The 16,062-nt window shown below is 43.7% G+C and overlaps 1 long non-coding RNA gene across 1 annotated transcript in view; it reads left to right on the top strand.

The window, feature by feature from the left end:
* Positions 1-6,250: 6,250 nt before the first annotated feature.
* The window catches only part of LOC308578342, a 36,703-nt gene continuing 26,891 nt past the window's right edge, over positions 6,251-16,062 (top strand). The window contains exon 1 of the long non-coding RNA XR_014003887.1: positions 6,251-6,542. This is a non-coding gene — a long non-coding RNA (uncharacterized lncRNA). The remainder of the gene's footprint in view (positions 6,543-16,062) is intronic.

The following is a 16,062-nucleotide window of genomic DNA, read 5'->3' as shown; positions in this document are numbered from 1 at the left end:
ACTGATGTCAGGACTCACGTTGTCAATGCTGGATCTAGGAGTACCCTAAGTGTCAAGGACAGCATCTAGAACAGACTATTGAACCACCTCCCAGGCATGAGAACCACCAACCAACAGTAGTTCAATGTTCTCAGGATTCAGCTTCAGTTCATTGGCTGTCATCCAGGCACCAGTTCAGCATGGCTTCATCTAGTTCACATGGTATGGAGAAATAGGGCTGGGTATCACCTGCATTAAACTAACCATAGTTGGTGCTAAACACAGCACAGGCAGCAAAAGCTTCTGAACTCCTCCTACAGGTACTCACCTCAAATGATGAGGGAAAGGGAGTTGGAGCATGTGAGCCCAGGGAGAGATGTGATTAGTGTTTATGCAACACTAATCCATGTTTCAGCATTATGCTTTAATGGAAGCATTATTTGTTTATCATTTGCCTTTCCATTTAGAAAACTTCTGTACTTCAGTTCGGAACAAGATGGTTTAGAACATTAAAAACTAAAACCTTAGGATTGTCCCACTTGCATTAACCTCCCGTCGAAGCTTTGTGATCAGTTTCACACTAGCTTTGCTTCAGTGACTTTGCATTCTCAGGTGGCCCCAGGCCATTCGCTGGGTCAACAATTTTAAGACATAAACAGCTTCAGTAAAAGCACCACTAATAATTGTAGACTAAAAACACAGAAAAACAGCAGAAGCATTAAGAGTGATAGAATAATACAGTGGTATCTCGGGTTACAGACGCTTCAAGTTACAGACTCCACTAATCCGGAAGTAGTACCTCGGGTTAAGAACTTTACTTCAGGATGAGAACAGAAATTGTGCTCCGGCAGTGCAGCGGCAGTAGGAAGCCCCATTATCTAAAGTGGTACCTCAGGTTAAGAACAGTTTCAGGTTAAGAATGGACCTCCAGAACGAATTAAGTTCTTAACCTGAGGTACTACAGTGGTACCTCGGGTTACATATGCTTCAGGTTACATACGCTTCAGGTTACAGACTCCGTTAACCCAGAAATAGTACCTCAGGTTGAGAACTTTGCTTCAGGATGAGACAGAAATCGTGCTCCGGTGGCGCAGCGGCAGCAGGAGGCCCCGTTAGCTAAAGTGGTGCTTCAGGTTAAGAACGGACCTCCGGAACGAATTAAGTACTTAACCCGAGGTACCACTGTACTGTAAAGTCTGGGTCTGGTACCTACAATATTTGGTGTCAGTGTAGCTCCCATTGTAGTGCAGAAGTAGCATCTGGAGCTGAGCATTGTCCCAAGATCTTAATCAGAGATGAATCTCAGTGGTGTACCTTCACATGAAGGGATTGCAGGAGTTTTAATCCTTTCAAGTATGCATTTCAATCAACCACTTTGCACTGAACTCGTTTTTGTTTTTTGCAAAATTATTAAATGGGTAGGGAGCCTCAGGCAGTCTTCCAGGTCTCTCTGTCTGTCCTTTGGGACTCTCCTCAGGCTACACTTCTCACTTGACCTGTTTCACTTTGTCCTTCATTATTTGTTGCCTGGCAGTGATGTGTCCTTGAGCTCAGATGATGACTCTTCTTGCTGAGATGAAGATTGAGAAAGGTGTGTGTGTGTGTGTGTGTGTGTGTGTGTGTGTGTGTGTGGAAGCTAACCTACTGTCCAAAGGAGAAACTTGCATTCATTGTTCCATCCACTTCTGGCCCTTCCCACCACTGGAATGTGGCCCTTGGAATGTGGACCTCGGGCTGTAAAAGGATCCCCACTGCTGCTGTAAAAGGTCATGGTAGTTCTCTATAACAAAAGAAGTGATCGTATGCATACTCCATCTAGGCATGCTGTATGTATTGAACTATTTTCACACTTGTCTGTGTTAGAAATATTCAGTTTGTTTTTTTACCTTTTTCACATAATGCTACATTTATTTTTTAAAAAAAGTTTTGGGGATGTGATATGGATAGAGTTTCTTATGTTTCAGAAAGTGCAGGAAAAGCAGAAAACTGGCATTTGACATGGCTCAGGTCTCTTGCTATACAGCCCCATCTGCTGTACAAAAATATAGTGGCACCTCAGAAATGCTGTCCAACCCAGGAACGGGCATAATTTTACCATTGAAACATGTTTTACATCCTTCTTTAAGCTCACGCTATTCCTTTCATTATTATTATTTTTCAGAAATACTGTATAGTGTTTTTGCAACTAAGCAATGAAAATTCTACAAATAAACCTACAATTTTTTTTTTGCCAAACCTCTAGTTTCAAGCTGGCTATATTTTTTTCCTGGTGGATATAATTGTCCGCCACATGGTTTCAAAAGCTGCGATTTATCTGTGTGTCATTGGAATAGTCAGCTTGGGTATTGGATGATGTAGAACCAACAGGAGGAAGCAGCTTTTGATACATGTGATTAATAAAAATGAAGTCTGGCTACTAATTTACTTATTCATTGATTCATTTGTTGCATTTGTTTCCTGGCCCATCTGAACAGGTCATACTGGCCTAATTCGGATTTCCTGCAGAAGCCTTGGCTCCCCCTACCCTACAGGATTATAAGGAAGAGCTGGGAAACTTTCATTTGAATTTTAAATTACTTACACCATGTCACAATATTCAAATCTGGACAAAACATGGTTAGTCTTAGCTTGCTTCAACAATTTTTTATTTATTTATTTTTTACTTTAGACCACAGTTAATGAACTTGGAATTTTTTTTTTAGCAAACCATAGTTAAGATTAACAAGAGTTTAGGGTCCAGATGACATGTTAGTATGTGAATAATCTAAAATCTATTTTCTTTTAGTCAGACAAAGGTTTGGGCAATTCTCCAGTGGAAAAGGATTTCATAGCTGAGAGGCAGACATTGCACACACCACTGTATGCTCTTGAAGTGTTGTCTTTGTGCGTCGTTGGTAAGCTGAATAATCAATAGTGAGCTTAAGATGCTGCCTATACTAGGGATTGTAATGGGAGACAGAGAGGAGGGCAGTTTAGCAATGGTGCAGTGCTCAAGCCATTTACAGCTTTGGGAATCGTTTTTAGCTGTGCTGTGTACTGTCTTGTTTATTGCTTGTGTCTTCGAAAGATTAAAAAATAAGCAGAAATCATAAAACTACTTCCTTGCTTTAGAATTTTAATATATACTTTCCCTCCCATAGCATCTAATCATATATTTAGAATAGTTGACGGAAGTATCCATGTGAATTTAGAATTGAATTCGAGCTTTTCCTGTTTCTTATTTGTGAATCAAAAGTAGCCTACATATTCTCTTGAAGCATCTTCTGAACACATTTTAGAGATAAGTAAAGCTGAGTTGTGGGGCGCGGGTGGCACTGTGGGTTAAACCACAGAGCCTAGAACTTGCCGATCAGAAGGTCGGCGGTTCGAATCCCCGCGACGGGGTGAGCTACCGTTGCTCGGTCCCTGCTCCTGCCAACCTAGCAGTTCGGAAGCACGTCAAACTGCAAGTAGATAAATAGGCAGGAAGGTAAACGGCATTTCTGTGCGCTGCTCTGGTTCGCCAGAAGCGGCTTAGTCATGCTGGCCACATGACCCGGAAGCTGTATGCCAGCTCCCTCGGCCAATAAAGCGAGATGAGCGCTGCAACCCCAGAGTCGGCCACGACTGGACCTAATGGTCAGGGGTCCCTTTACCTTTACCTTTAAGGCTGAGTTATAATGAGGTTGGGGTGGCTATCATAATTGGTAAATTGTTGTCAACTTACTGGGACTTCGCGATGTCATTTTAAAAATGTTTGTATTGATGAAATCCAAGGTATGCCTTCTCAGAAGCCATAGCTCTATTGCTAAAGAGGAATAATTCGGACGGGTGTAAGAATCACCTCTTTGCTTCTCTCCAACCCCCATTAGGTTGTTATGCCTGTCACTATTTTGAATTTCCTGGTAGTAATCATTCTCACTACTACTGAAGAGATGCAAAAATTCTCTATTATTCATTCCTGTCAACTATAACTTCGCTACTTGGTGAACAGTGATACCATCTGGAAGATCTGTCTGTGTCACTAGAACTGTACTTGGTGTGCTGAATTTAGGTGTTCAGTTCTTCGCTTGTAATAATGTGTCTTAAGAAGAAGAAGAAGAAGAAGAAGAAGAAGAAGAAGAAGAAGAAGAAGAAGAAGAAGAAGAAGAAGAGTTTGGATTTGATACCCCGCCTTTCACTCCCTTTAAGGAGTCTCAAAGCGGCTAACATTCTCCTTTCCCTTCCTCCCCCACAACAAACACTCTGTGAGGTGAGTGGGGCTGAGAGACTTCACAGAAGTGTGACTGGCCCAAGGTCACCCAGCAGCTGCATGTGGAGGAGCGGAGACACGAACCCGGTTTCCCAGATTACGTGACTACCGCTCTTAACCACTACACCACACTGGCTCTCAAAAAGACTAGCTAGGAATTGAGTCAATTCTTGGATTGTATTTCATCCTTCAGTTATTGTCAGTGACTACTGAAATGAATATAGGCTGCCTGAGGCTAAAAAAATATGTTTTGTATAGTGCTTTAGGAAAGTCTGGTGATACAATTTAGTATTACAGTGGTACCTCAGGTTACATACGCTTCAGGTTACAATACGCTTCAGGTTACAGACTTCGCTAACCCAGAAATAGTGCTTCAGGTTAAGAACTTTGCTTCAGAATGAGAACAGAAATCGTGCTCCAGCAGCGTGGTGGCAGTGGGAGGCCCCATTAGCTAAAGTGGTGCTTCAGGTTAAGAACAGTTTCAGGTTAAGAACGGACCTCCGGAACGAATTAAGTACTTAACCCAAGGTACCACTGTACTGAATTGCGGTTCTTGACCCTTCTCTATCCACTCATGCCATTCAAAAAGTTTTTTCCTGACTTTGTCATCTCATATTAGAACCAGTAATTTTTGATAAATTATATTTTAAAGCCCTGTGTACTTTTAAAGGTTCTCTCCTGCACAAGTTCTGTTATGCCGCTGTCAGGATTTCTCTGCATGCTGGTATTGTATATTTACATGGTATAATGAGGGAGGGGCAGATGACAACTAGTTTTGCCTAGTTCATAATGTAATCCTATGTACCTTTAATGAGAAGCAAAATAATTTTTAAAAATATAGTAGGTTCGGTCCAGTGTGTATGTTGGGGCACTCTGTGAACACATTACAGAGAAAGAGAAGCAGCCAGAGTATTCTTATTTTAGTTAGTTGTTCAGGGCTTTGTAGATTGGTACACGAACCTTGTGCAGGAATTTATAGGCAGCTGGTGTATATGTTTTGGCCAAGGTGTGACATCCCACTGTCTCGCACTGCCTCCCACCGTCACCAGTCTATCTGCTGCATCAGTTGGTGTTCCGGGACAATGCCCAAGGCAGTTCTGCATAGCACGTCTCCCAAATTACTGTCGAGCCCTTCCTATAGGTCAGCCTTGCATTATTTGATTGAGCAGGAAGAAGAGGGACAGATGAGGATATGGGAGGAATGTGGAGAGCTCCCATGATGTGCCTGTGAGTATGGAAGAAGGAAAGGAAGGGAAAAGGGATTTGGTTACATTCAGTGGGATCTCCCGCCTCCCCCCCGGAGACTGAATTGAGCCTGCTGCGTGTGGGTTTTTAGGAGGCAAACCAGACCTGCAGTCAGTAGTATAATATCTAGTTATAATATCTAGTCGTATGATTACGAGTTATACTTAAATTATTTTATGTATTAGTGGAGCTGGTGTTGTAGCAGCTTCAAGCGTACCAGTTCCGACTGCATGTTTTCAGTGCTCACTTGTGGAAGAACAATAACAATCCAGCAACTCATCATATAAGAAACTAAGTTGTCAGCAAGAAAAGTAGACCGGAACAGCAGCAGATTGTTACAAAATGATCATCACACAACCTAGGAATTTGTTCCATTTTCTGCATATGTTGTTTAGTTTTATACTCACTAGAATTTGTGTCAGATTTCTTCTTGAACAGCTTGTAATCTCTGCCAGCTTTTGGATGTGCAAACAAGCAGCAACAGAGGAAATGTGGGTGACTCGCATTTCCTCTTTTTGTACTTCCATGTAATATGCAACGTGAGAACTTGTGCACCTTTCCCCTGGTGAGATACTGAAGGCCAAATGTTGAGGAAGAGGCAGAAACCCCCAGTTTGCATATCCCAGAAGAAAAGAGGAAGGGCGAGTGGGGCATGTGTCCTATCTTGCAGTTTCTGTGTAATGCCTGGAGCTCCCTTTTTTTTTTTTTTTTTTTTGGAGTAGCAAGTTTTTATTCTTGGTGTTTTTCAAATCCCTTAATTTTCCAAACTTGGAAGATTTGTGGTATAGAATAAGACTTTGGGCACTAGGGTGGTAGTTTCACAAATACTTATAAGACTTTGGACACAACAGATAAATCATATTCCCTTACAAAAGTCATTCTTTCAAAAAAATAAAATTCAAACCTCCTTCGTGATAGTATGAACATGACATGAGTATGTTAGTATGGGTTTTATATTTTTCTCTGTGTTTGCTTAACAGGTCCATGATGGAATACTCCTGTTCAGTCTTGCTAATTTCCATTAGTTTTCTGCACGGCGAAGCGTTGCGTGGCAATGGGACTGCATCACTTAATGATACAACAACAAGTAAGAAACACTGAATTTTGGGGGTTAGTCTGCGTCAGTACCTTGTTCATATAAATCTTCATTCCTTTGGTTTCAGATGGTGTTTCATGCTTCCTTCTTTAACATTTATAGCACCATGTCACATATCTTATGAAATCAATGTGGGATCAGGCTTGCTTTCTTCTCAACTCATACACGCTGAACATTATCTGTAATATGTATGAGTAATTGACAATTTCCCATTGACAAATATTTTGTTATGATGCTCTACTTTGGAAGCTTCTCTGAGGCTTTTCTACAAAGCGTGTTCTCACTAAAAGAGAGCACGTGTTGCGGATGGGGCCGAACAAAACTCCACTTGGTTGCCAGGCAGTATTAGATTCAAGGGGCCTGGAGCAGATTGGAGGATGGTGTTACTGGGGTAAATTTGATGTTGCCAATTTAGGGGTGGGATCAGTGGTTATTTAAGCAAGGTCCACAGCTTTCTCTTTCTCTTTCGCTGTGGACATCGGATCACATGGAGCACTTGGACTGTCTGGAGGACAGTGATGCAAACTTCTCATTGTCTGGTTACATTTCTTTAATTCCCCCTTCTTTTAATCCTCTTTAGTCCCTTAAATAATTTAATTCCCCTTTTTCCTGTTCAATTTCCCACCCCACCCCTTACCCTGCCCTGTGGGAAGATTCTCCCTGTATCTGTGGCTTGCCTTTCTTTCGCAAAAAGGTTTCCCCCATTTCTCTTGTTGAAATTGTGGGGCTAGTCAGGGCTGTTCTCAGCTTAGCTGGAATCACTTTCGTTCATAGCACCCCGAAGGTTGGCTTTATTTGAGTGTGTGCAGCGCTGTTGGCCAAATTTTAATCTAGCCTTGGGCGGGAGCACTATTTTGAGTTCCTTTAATATTGCTATGAGACTAAGATTCTCAAGAGCAGAGGCATGGAGGCCTATTCGGCCTGGGCATAACTTCCGAGCCTAAGTATGCTACAGGTAGCAGTTAATTGTTAAGTCTCTGACCTCTCTATAAGAATGTACCTGCTTCCAGGCTCAGTTGCTGCTAATGTATATCTGAGGCAGTCAGAGGGCGGCAGAGGCTCTCAGTGCCTCCAATGACTATGAGCACTCTGTATATGCTCTTGAACTATGCTGTTTCTGAACAAGTTTATTTTCTTTAAGTTTGTTTTGCCCTGATAGTGGCGACTGCCATTTTAGAGGCGAGCCATTGTGATTTAGTGGCTAAAGTGTAGGACTAGGACCTGGGAGACAGGGTTCATATCCCCCTCTTAGCCATTGTTATAACAAAACAAAACAAACTGCTCCTTTTGGGCTATTCTGTTGCTGGGTAGTTCAGCCCATTTGTGATAAAAGAACTTTGGGTTTCTTGAAGGGGTGCTTCCCTCTAAAAGGGCAAGCAGGGGTACCTGGACAAGCTGTGGGCTGCCTCAACTCTGCTATTTCACTGGAAACATTTATGCCTGGCCTGGCAGGTGATCCTAGGGCTTTGCCCTAGAATTCGATGGCCTGGAAGCGTTTCCGGCCTGAATAGTGTCCCCATGTGGTCCATGAAGCATTGGTTTCACCAGTTCCTTACATTGTTTAGTTTTTGCGGACTATGACTGGGCTTTTGCAAATGCCTCAAGAGCTTGCCTCTCCTGCAGGGGATGACTTGTGGACGCCCCAGGTGTCTTCTTCCAGAAGGAAGCATCTTCGAAGGCTGCAATCCAGGAGGAGGGCAAAGAGGAGCAGGGATCATGATTCAGACATCACCTTGGACCTCTACAGGGGTCAGGGTGAGGCTGTCCCGGGTCTTTAGGGATCATCCTGGATAGCTCAGCTGGTCAGCGCATAGTGCCGGTAATGCCTAGGTTGCAGGATTGGTCCCTATATGGGACAGCTGCATGCTCCCCCATTGCTCTACCTGGACACTTAGGTCCAGTGTCGAGGGCCTTTTGGTGGTTCCCTCACTGCGAGGGATGTAACAGGCGCCACGTTTGCAATATGCAAGCGGGAGAAAGCACCTTTGTGTGCCCGCACTGCAGTTTGCTCTGTGCGTTGCAGGGCACAGCGCTGCACGGGCTGCATTTGCATTGCATTGCGTGAGAGATTTGCATTTGCATTGCACAGAGGTTGTGCGCATTGCACAGAGGGTGTGAGTGCATTGCACAGAGGGTGTGTGTGCATTGCACAGAGTGTGTGTGCATTGCACGGAGGGTGTAGTGGCATTTGCACAGAGTGTGTGTGGTTTGGTTTTTGTTTTTGTTTTTTGTTTTGCATTGCACAGAGAGTGCATTGCACGGAGTGTGTAGTTGCATTGAACAGAGGGTGTGTGCAGTGCACGGAGTGTGTAGTTGCATTGCATGGAGGGTAGTTGCATTGCACGGAGTGCGTTTTTGCATTGCACGGAGTGTGTAGTTGCATTGAACGGAGTGTGTAGTTGCATTGCATGAAGTGTGTAGTTGCATTGCATGGAGTGTGTAGTTGCATTGCATGGAGTGTGTAGTTGCATTGCACAGAGTGGGTAGTTGCATTGCATGGAGGGTAGTTGCATTGCATGGAGTGCGTTTTTGCATTGCACAGAGTGCGTTTTTGCACTGAGTGTGTAGTTGCATTGAACGGAGTGTGTAGCTGCATCGCACGGAGTATAGTTGCATTGCATGGATTATGTGAGCACTGCACGGAGTGTGTTTTTGCATTGCACAGTGTGTGTCTGAAAAGGAAGCTGGCTCGGCGGCAGTTTTGTCGGGACTTTTTTTAGCGGTTCTGGCCAGCGTCGGCCCTGTAAATTTACGTATTATGATGGCAGCACAAGATGCCCCCTGCCCAAGCGGGGCTGGAAGCTGGCAAGCAATACCTCAATACTTGCCCATATTCCCATTTTATTTAGGGATCCAGTTGGATATCATTGCTAAAACATACCACTTGCCTATGGAGAAGCTGTCTGCCTTGAAGGAAGTTATTTTGTAATACTTCCTCTGTAGCAAGTGATGCTTCATCAGATCCGATCTTGCTGGGTCACTTAATTAATCTTGCATGCAGAGTGGTTGCCCCAGGCCGCCCCTTCCCTTCCCACTAGGCCAGGCTGCCTGCGGCCTGAGGTCCCCTTACCTTTCTCATGCAATGGGATCTCATGCAACGGTTGCAATTCCTATATGTATGCAATAGTAGTTGGCCATGGCAGGATACTTGCACAGGGATTTTTCAGGTTCATGCTGATGCTGCTGGATCTTTGCCCTTTGGTTTTTTATTTCAGGGGCTGCTGGTGTGCAAAGCCATGGCCTCAAGCCCGGTATGGTGAGGCAATCATGTGACCTAACTTTTGAGTTTTCCCCATTGTAGTAGCAGTTCACATGTGGCCCGAGGAGTTCAGTGACCATCGGATCTGCTTTTGGTCTGATAACCAGGTAGTGGTGAGCGTCTTGGCTAAACAGTTCTCACGCTCCAGCAGAGTCTCCGCCCCTCCGCTCATGCTTTTGAGCTGCACCGCTTAAGGTTTAATATTGTGCTTTCTGCTCTCCTGATTACGGGATCCTCTAATGATGTCTCTGACACTCTATCCCATTTTCAGATGGAGCGCTTCAGATCCTGGGCTCCAGACTCAGCTATTGCCAGACTTTTCCAGACCACCTGTGGCATGTTGACAACAATTAGTAATTACAGAGAGCAGCAGCTTCCATTTCCCCTTCTGCTTTTAGCTCTTATGGGAAGGCCTGGATGGATTTCTTAGCCTTAAGCTGGCAGTCCTCGGCCATTCAGATGAACTGGCCCCCATCCTCTGAGCAGATCCTGCAGTATTTGGTCCACCTGCCGCAGATTGGGCGTCCTGTTATAACTATAAGAATTCAGTCCGCTGCAATGTCTGTTATACTGAAGCTTTATTTTTCAGAGACCCTTGCATAAAGTTTGTAATGTGCAGGGCCTTGGAAGGTTGGAATAGGCTCCAACCTCATAGGACAGTGGGCAGGAAGTCGGTCAATTTTACCTATGCAGGATCTGCAACAAGTTAAAACTTTTCTGCTGGTAAAAGATCAAGGCGAGACTCCTTTCAGTATTCCATTGCATTTTGGGCACTGAGGGTTGGGGAAATGGTTGTTGGAGCCAGCACAGGGCTGAGAGTCTGGAGGCTTATTGCTTCAGGACTTTTCCTTATCTGCTTTGGAGCTTGTCATTAGAGTTGGGAACTCTAAAACAGACTTAGTGGGCAGGAGTGCCACAATCAGGCTTCCCATTACACATGAGGAGGGCCCTTGCACGGTTATGGATACCAGAAAAAATTGGCTTTTCATTCCCCTGGGGGCTGGCCCACTCCTAGTGCATGAACATGGGTTCCCGTTAGCCAGGCATTAATGTGCTTACGCCGTGCACCAGTTATTACGGCCTGCGGCTTGCCTACCACTGAACACGCCTCATTCCTTCCGAATAGGGCTGCTGCAACGGCTGCACACTGGGGGCCTGTCTGTAGACAGGATTGTGAATACGGGTCATTGGAAGTCTGACGCTGACAAGGGTTATATCAGGAAGTGTCACAATGATGTCTGTGCTGATGCTTGTCTGTTATTTCCTTTTCTCATAGGAGCAGCGGTGCACATTTGGGCCACAGCATTGTACACTGGGCTGGCAAGCGCGCTGACAAGTCTGGACTGGGGCGCCATCTCAGTCTTCCTGCCCATGTGGACATATACTGGATGTCCAGATGGGGAATGCTTTGGGAGGAGGTCCTTCCTTTGGTGCGGTCGAGTGTGACCTGTGCAGGTCCTCCCGCAGGGCTGGTGGTACAGCTGGGCAAGAATGATTTGCTGTCTTCCTCCAGCATAAGTTTGCATTCCTGCATGCAAGAGGGCTTGGATTGAGTTGATGGCAGCTCTCCCTGGACTCAAAATAATTTAAGGCATTTGGTTCAAGGTGGTCTGGAGGGGGGGTTGGAGCACCTGTCCCCTCCAATGCGCAAAGATATTCCATTACAGGAAACCAAGGATTTGCCATGCTTTGTCAACCCCTTTCGAGGGGTAGGGCCACGCAAGAGTCCCTGGGAGCATTTGGGGTGAGCTTCAGTCTGATCCTGGTTCATTGCTCCCCCACGCTGTTTACTTGTACTGACGATATGGTGGGGCCCAGTCGTCAGTGCTGCCCTGCTGAGGTCAGGTGCAGCTAGTCGGGAACCAATGCCTAGACAAACTACCACCGAGCAGGCCAGAAAGCATGTTAATATGGCGGTGGAAAATAAAATAAATAAAGTAAATCAAATCAAATAAATAACATATAAAATAAAATAAAAAATAAAATAAAATAGGTCCTTGCTTTAGGTGGTTCTGTGATATTGCACCCTGCTATTTTCTTCAAGACTGTTCCCCTCTTTGGGGCAGATGGGGGGTGCATCTTTCCCCTATGGGGAACGACACCTGGCGGGATGCGATTGCCTTGGGATTCATTGCTCCCCCACAATGTTGCTGGTACTGACGATATGGTGGGGCCCAGTCGTCAGTGCTGCCCTGCTGAGGTCAGGTGCAGCTAGTCAGGAACCAGTGCCTAGACAAACTACCACCAAAGAGGCCGGGAAGCATGTTAATAAGGAAGTGTAAAATAAAATAAAATAATAATAAAATAAAATAAAAATAATAAAGTAAAGTAGGCTTTGCTTCAGGTGGTTCCATGATTTTGCACCCTGTGATTACCTTCAAGGCTGCTGCCAGCTTTAGGGTGAATATTTCCCCTATAGGGAACGACACCTGGTTGGCTATGGTTGCTTTGGGATTGAAGGAAGGGTTGCATTTGTGAGTGGTTTGGCGGTGAGCTAAGGCTCTGTGGCGGTTAGGCATTGGTTAAATTGGTTGGTGGAGGGGTATGGATTGGCTGTGCCTGCCCCTCCAATGCTGCTGCTGATGGGTATTCCGTTAAAGGAATTCTGGGGCTTACCATCCCTTCGTCCAAACCCTTGGAGCAGGGTGCGGGCCGTGTAAGTTCCCAAGGAACAAGCAGGGAATAGCTGAGGGTCTGTGTCGCAGTCCCAGCTGTCCCTGGTCTTGTTCCTCCACACGCTGACTCACGGGAGTCAGCGCTGTCCCCAAGGCGGGGGGGACAGATAGTCATAACCAATGCCTAAGCAACCACTCTCAATTTGTATGAAAATAAAGTTGTGGCCAAAAGTATGCCAAAAACCTTAAACAAAAATTATGTGTGATGTGTGAGTTATTGGGGTAGGGGTTTTGGGGGACCTCAGCACGCAATTCTAGATAAGAAGCTACAAACCTCCAGTACTTGTCATTAAGGGCTGCCAGTAGTTCTTTGGTAACTCTAAAGAACAGGGATTGAGCTTCTTTTACTGCTGCCACAAAAGCCTTGATGGTTTCCAATTAACTTCATTAATACATAAAGCAGTAGCTTGAAACTGACTGCTCTTCCTCTTACTGAGTTCCCTTGCATTTAAATAATCTTACTCCAAATGCAAGTTTATTTCTTGGTTCAGGAACCTCTGCTTATCTAAATCAGCAGTCATGCATATTTTCATGTCTGCAACATGGGACCTCTTTTTGTTGTCTGTATCCATTTCTCTCTCTATTTTTTTTTTGCTTATTGCTTTTTCCCAGTGGTCTGGCTTGTATAAAGAAGCTACCCTCTAGACCTGTGGTTCCCAATGTGGGGCACACGCCCCAGAGGGTGCAATTCGATTTTTAAGGGGGACAATTCGAGAATGAGTTATTAACAGTGAATGGCCTTTCAGGCTTCCTCCACATGAATAGGAGCTGACTTTTTGAATAATAAGAATTATATGTCACGGGGCGTGGGGCATCAGGATTTTAGAGATGCTTAGTGGGAACCAGACAGTCTTGCAAGATGTGAATTGTGATCACTCCTCAAGTTTCAGTTTTAAGAATTCCCAAATTGTGTATTTACGGGCCTCAGCCAAGAAGAAAAACGGGACTCTGTGAGCATGACAAAGAAAACACTTCCTGCAGAGCTCAGTCTCATCTCGCGTCTCATGATAGGCCAGCAGATAAACAAAGGTGCATGTAGTGTGCCTTATGTGGGTCAGGGTGAAAAGTAACACAAAAAATAACTTGCAAAGTCAGCAAGCGTCACAACTCAGATGGCAGGTAAAACGGTATGCACTGAACCAAAAGTGAACTGTTCCAGAAACTCTGCAAATGCCATCTTGGTAGTCAAAATAACCCCACAATTAATTGATAGTTGTTGTAACAATAAGGTCGTGTATGTTTATATTAATTTGCTTTGATATAGGCTAATTGGCTTGCTTTGATGTTATCCTTACCTGTGGGCTTGGGATCTATTGGTAAGATTTGGGTATTTGCCATCAACTGGTCATGTGAGGTGATGCAATGGCCTGGCCAAAGTGACATAATGCTGCTTTGTATATAAAGAATGTGTGAATGGTTGCTTGGACGCAGACAAGCCATCTCCATGCTGCAGTGTCTGTCAGTCCTGCGTCTGTAAAGTCTGGGAGATCAGCAGGCTGATTGCTTAAGTCTACACCTTTCCTTCTTTTTTAAAAAATAATTTTTATTGATTTTTGCACAAATTTTCCAACATAACAACTCCAACACCATATAACAAATCTTTGGCTATCACGGCCTAAGACTTCCTTCGACCCCTTCTAATGGTTTTCTAAATTTCTTTTTATTTTTGCATTTTATTACTATGCTTATTGCTATAAGTCCAATCTTGCATCAGTTAATTTTAGTCCCTTTCCCATTAATTTATATAGTCCTCCTTACAAAACTTCTTGTAACCCTACAAGTGATGTTAGGTAATTACAATTGTCTTTCAGATACAACATAATTTTCTTACAATCCTTTAGGAAAGTCTGGTCCTGCTGGTTTTGAATTTTTCCTGTTAGTCTCGCCAGCTCAGCATAGTCCATTAATTTCATTTGCCACTCTTCTTTTGTTGACATTTGCTCTTGTTTCCATCGTTGGGCTAATAATATTCTTGCTGCAGTGGTCACATATAAAAACAATTTTTTATCATTCTTATGAATTTCTGTACCTACCATACCAAGTGAAAGAGCTTCTGGTGTTTTTTAGAAATGTATATTTCAACATTTTAAAAATTTCATTATAAATCATTTCCCAGAAGTCTTTTACTTTTTTACATTCCCACCACATATGGTAAAACGTGCCTTCTTTTTCTTTACATTTCCAACATTTGTTGTTTGTTTTGTACAACTTGGCTAGTTTTACTGGTGTTATATACCATCATTTTCATTATATTTTCTACACCTTTCTTTAATAAAGCACTAGAACTGATCACTCTAGTTTTTTGAAATCCTTCTGTTGTATCCCTGCACCCAACCGTTCCCACAAGTTCTCCTTTGGGCCGGCAGTTCAGAACAACATACCCCTAGTTTTGTTTTTAAACTTTGTTATCTGTTGCCAAAGTTGCCATCAGACCTTAATGTATAATGTTCAGTTTCCCAGAAGAATGCATCCATTTCCCTTTCTGATCAGTTTGGCTTGTTTATAGCTATGGAAGTGGATTGTAGTTTCAGGATGAGAAAGAATTATAACAAACAAACTGGAAAATCGCTGTCGTTTACTGATGAAGATGCTAAAGCATGATAATGCCACTGGTTGGGTGATTTGTTGAGTTTACCTTTGCTTGCATGGTCTATCCTCTTTCACCAAAGTGTAGAAGCTGCTTCCACATGGGGCATTCTCTTGATAGAGAAGAATAAATGTGATGATGTGGGCTAGGCCAGTAGCATAGACCTGAACCACCCAGTTGATACAGGTTACAGATGAGTTACCCTAGGTAAAATCTAAACAAGGTTGGCCACAGAGGCCCTGTGAAATAAAATTAATTAATGGCTAAAATTAACCTGAAGATTGCCACTTGTCCAGTTTTAATTTTAATTTGTTTGAATTAATTCTGGGATGTATCTTAATTTATTGATTGCTTGTTTTTATGCATTGTCTTACTTGTATGATGTTAGCCGCTCTGAACCCAGCTTTGACCAGGGAGGGTGGGATATAAATAAAAAATTATTATTATTATTAAAATTAAGCAGAGTTTGGACACTGATAGATTTTGCTAGATTGCATCCTTTCCTGGTTACCCCATACAGTGGTATCTCTGGATGTGAACGGGATCCATTCTGGAGCACCATTCGCATCCTGAAGCGAACGTAAGATGCAACAGCACGTTTGCACGTCTGCGCGGGTTGCGTTTTGCCGCTTCTGTGCATGCGCGTGACGTCATTTAGAGCGTCTGCACATGTGCGAGTGGCACTCCGTTACTTCCAGGTCACCGCGGAGCGCAACCCGAAAATATTTAAGCTGAAGCGTATTCATCCCGAGGTATGACTGTACACTTAAATAGCTCAGTCAGTAGAGGGTTGTGGGTTCAAGTTCTACATTGGGCAAAATATTCCTTCATTGCAGGGGGTTGGACTAAGTGGCCTTCGTGGTCCCTTCCAACTACAGTTCTATGATGATTCTAACTTTAATATTCTCTGAATAAGAAAAAAATAGAAGGTAGCAAAAGTATTTCAAATTTATTCGTGCAAACAAGTTTGTAGCTACTATCCTTACAAAG

Source organism: Podarcis bocagei, assembly GCF_964188305.1.
Source record: "Podarcis bocagei genome assembly, chromosome: W".
NCBI lineage: Eukaryota > Metazoa > Chordata > Lepidosauria > Squamata > Lacertidae > Podarcis > Podarcis bocagei.
Note: the sequence above shows the minus strand (reverse complement) of the source record. Positions and strands in the feature narration are given on the sequence as shown.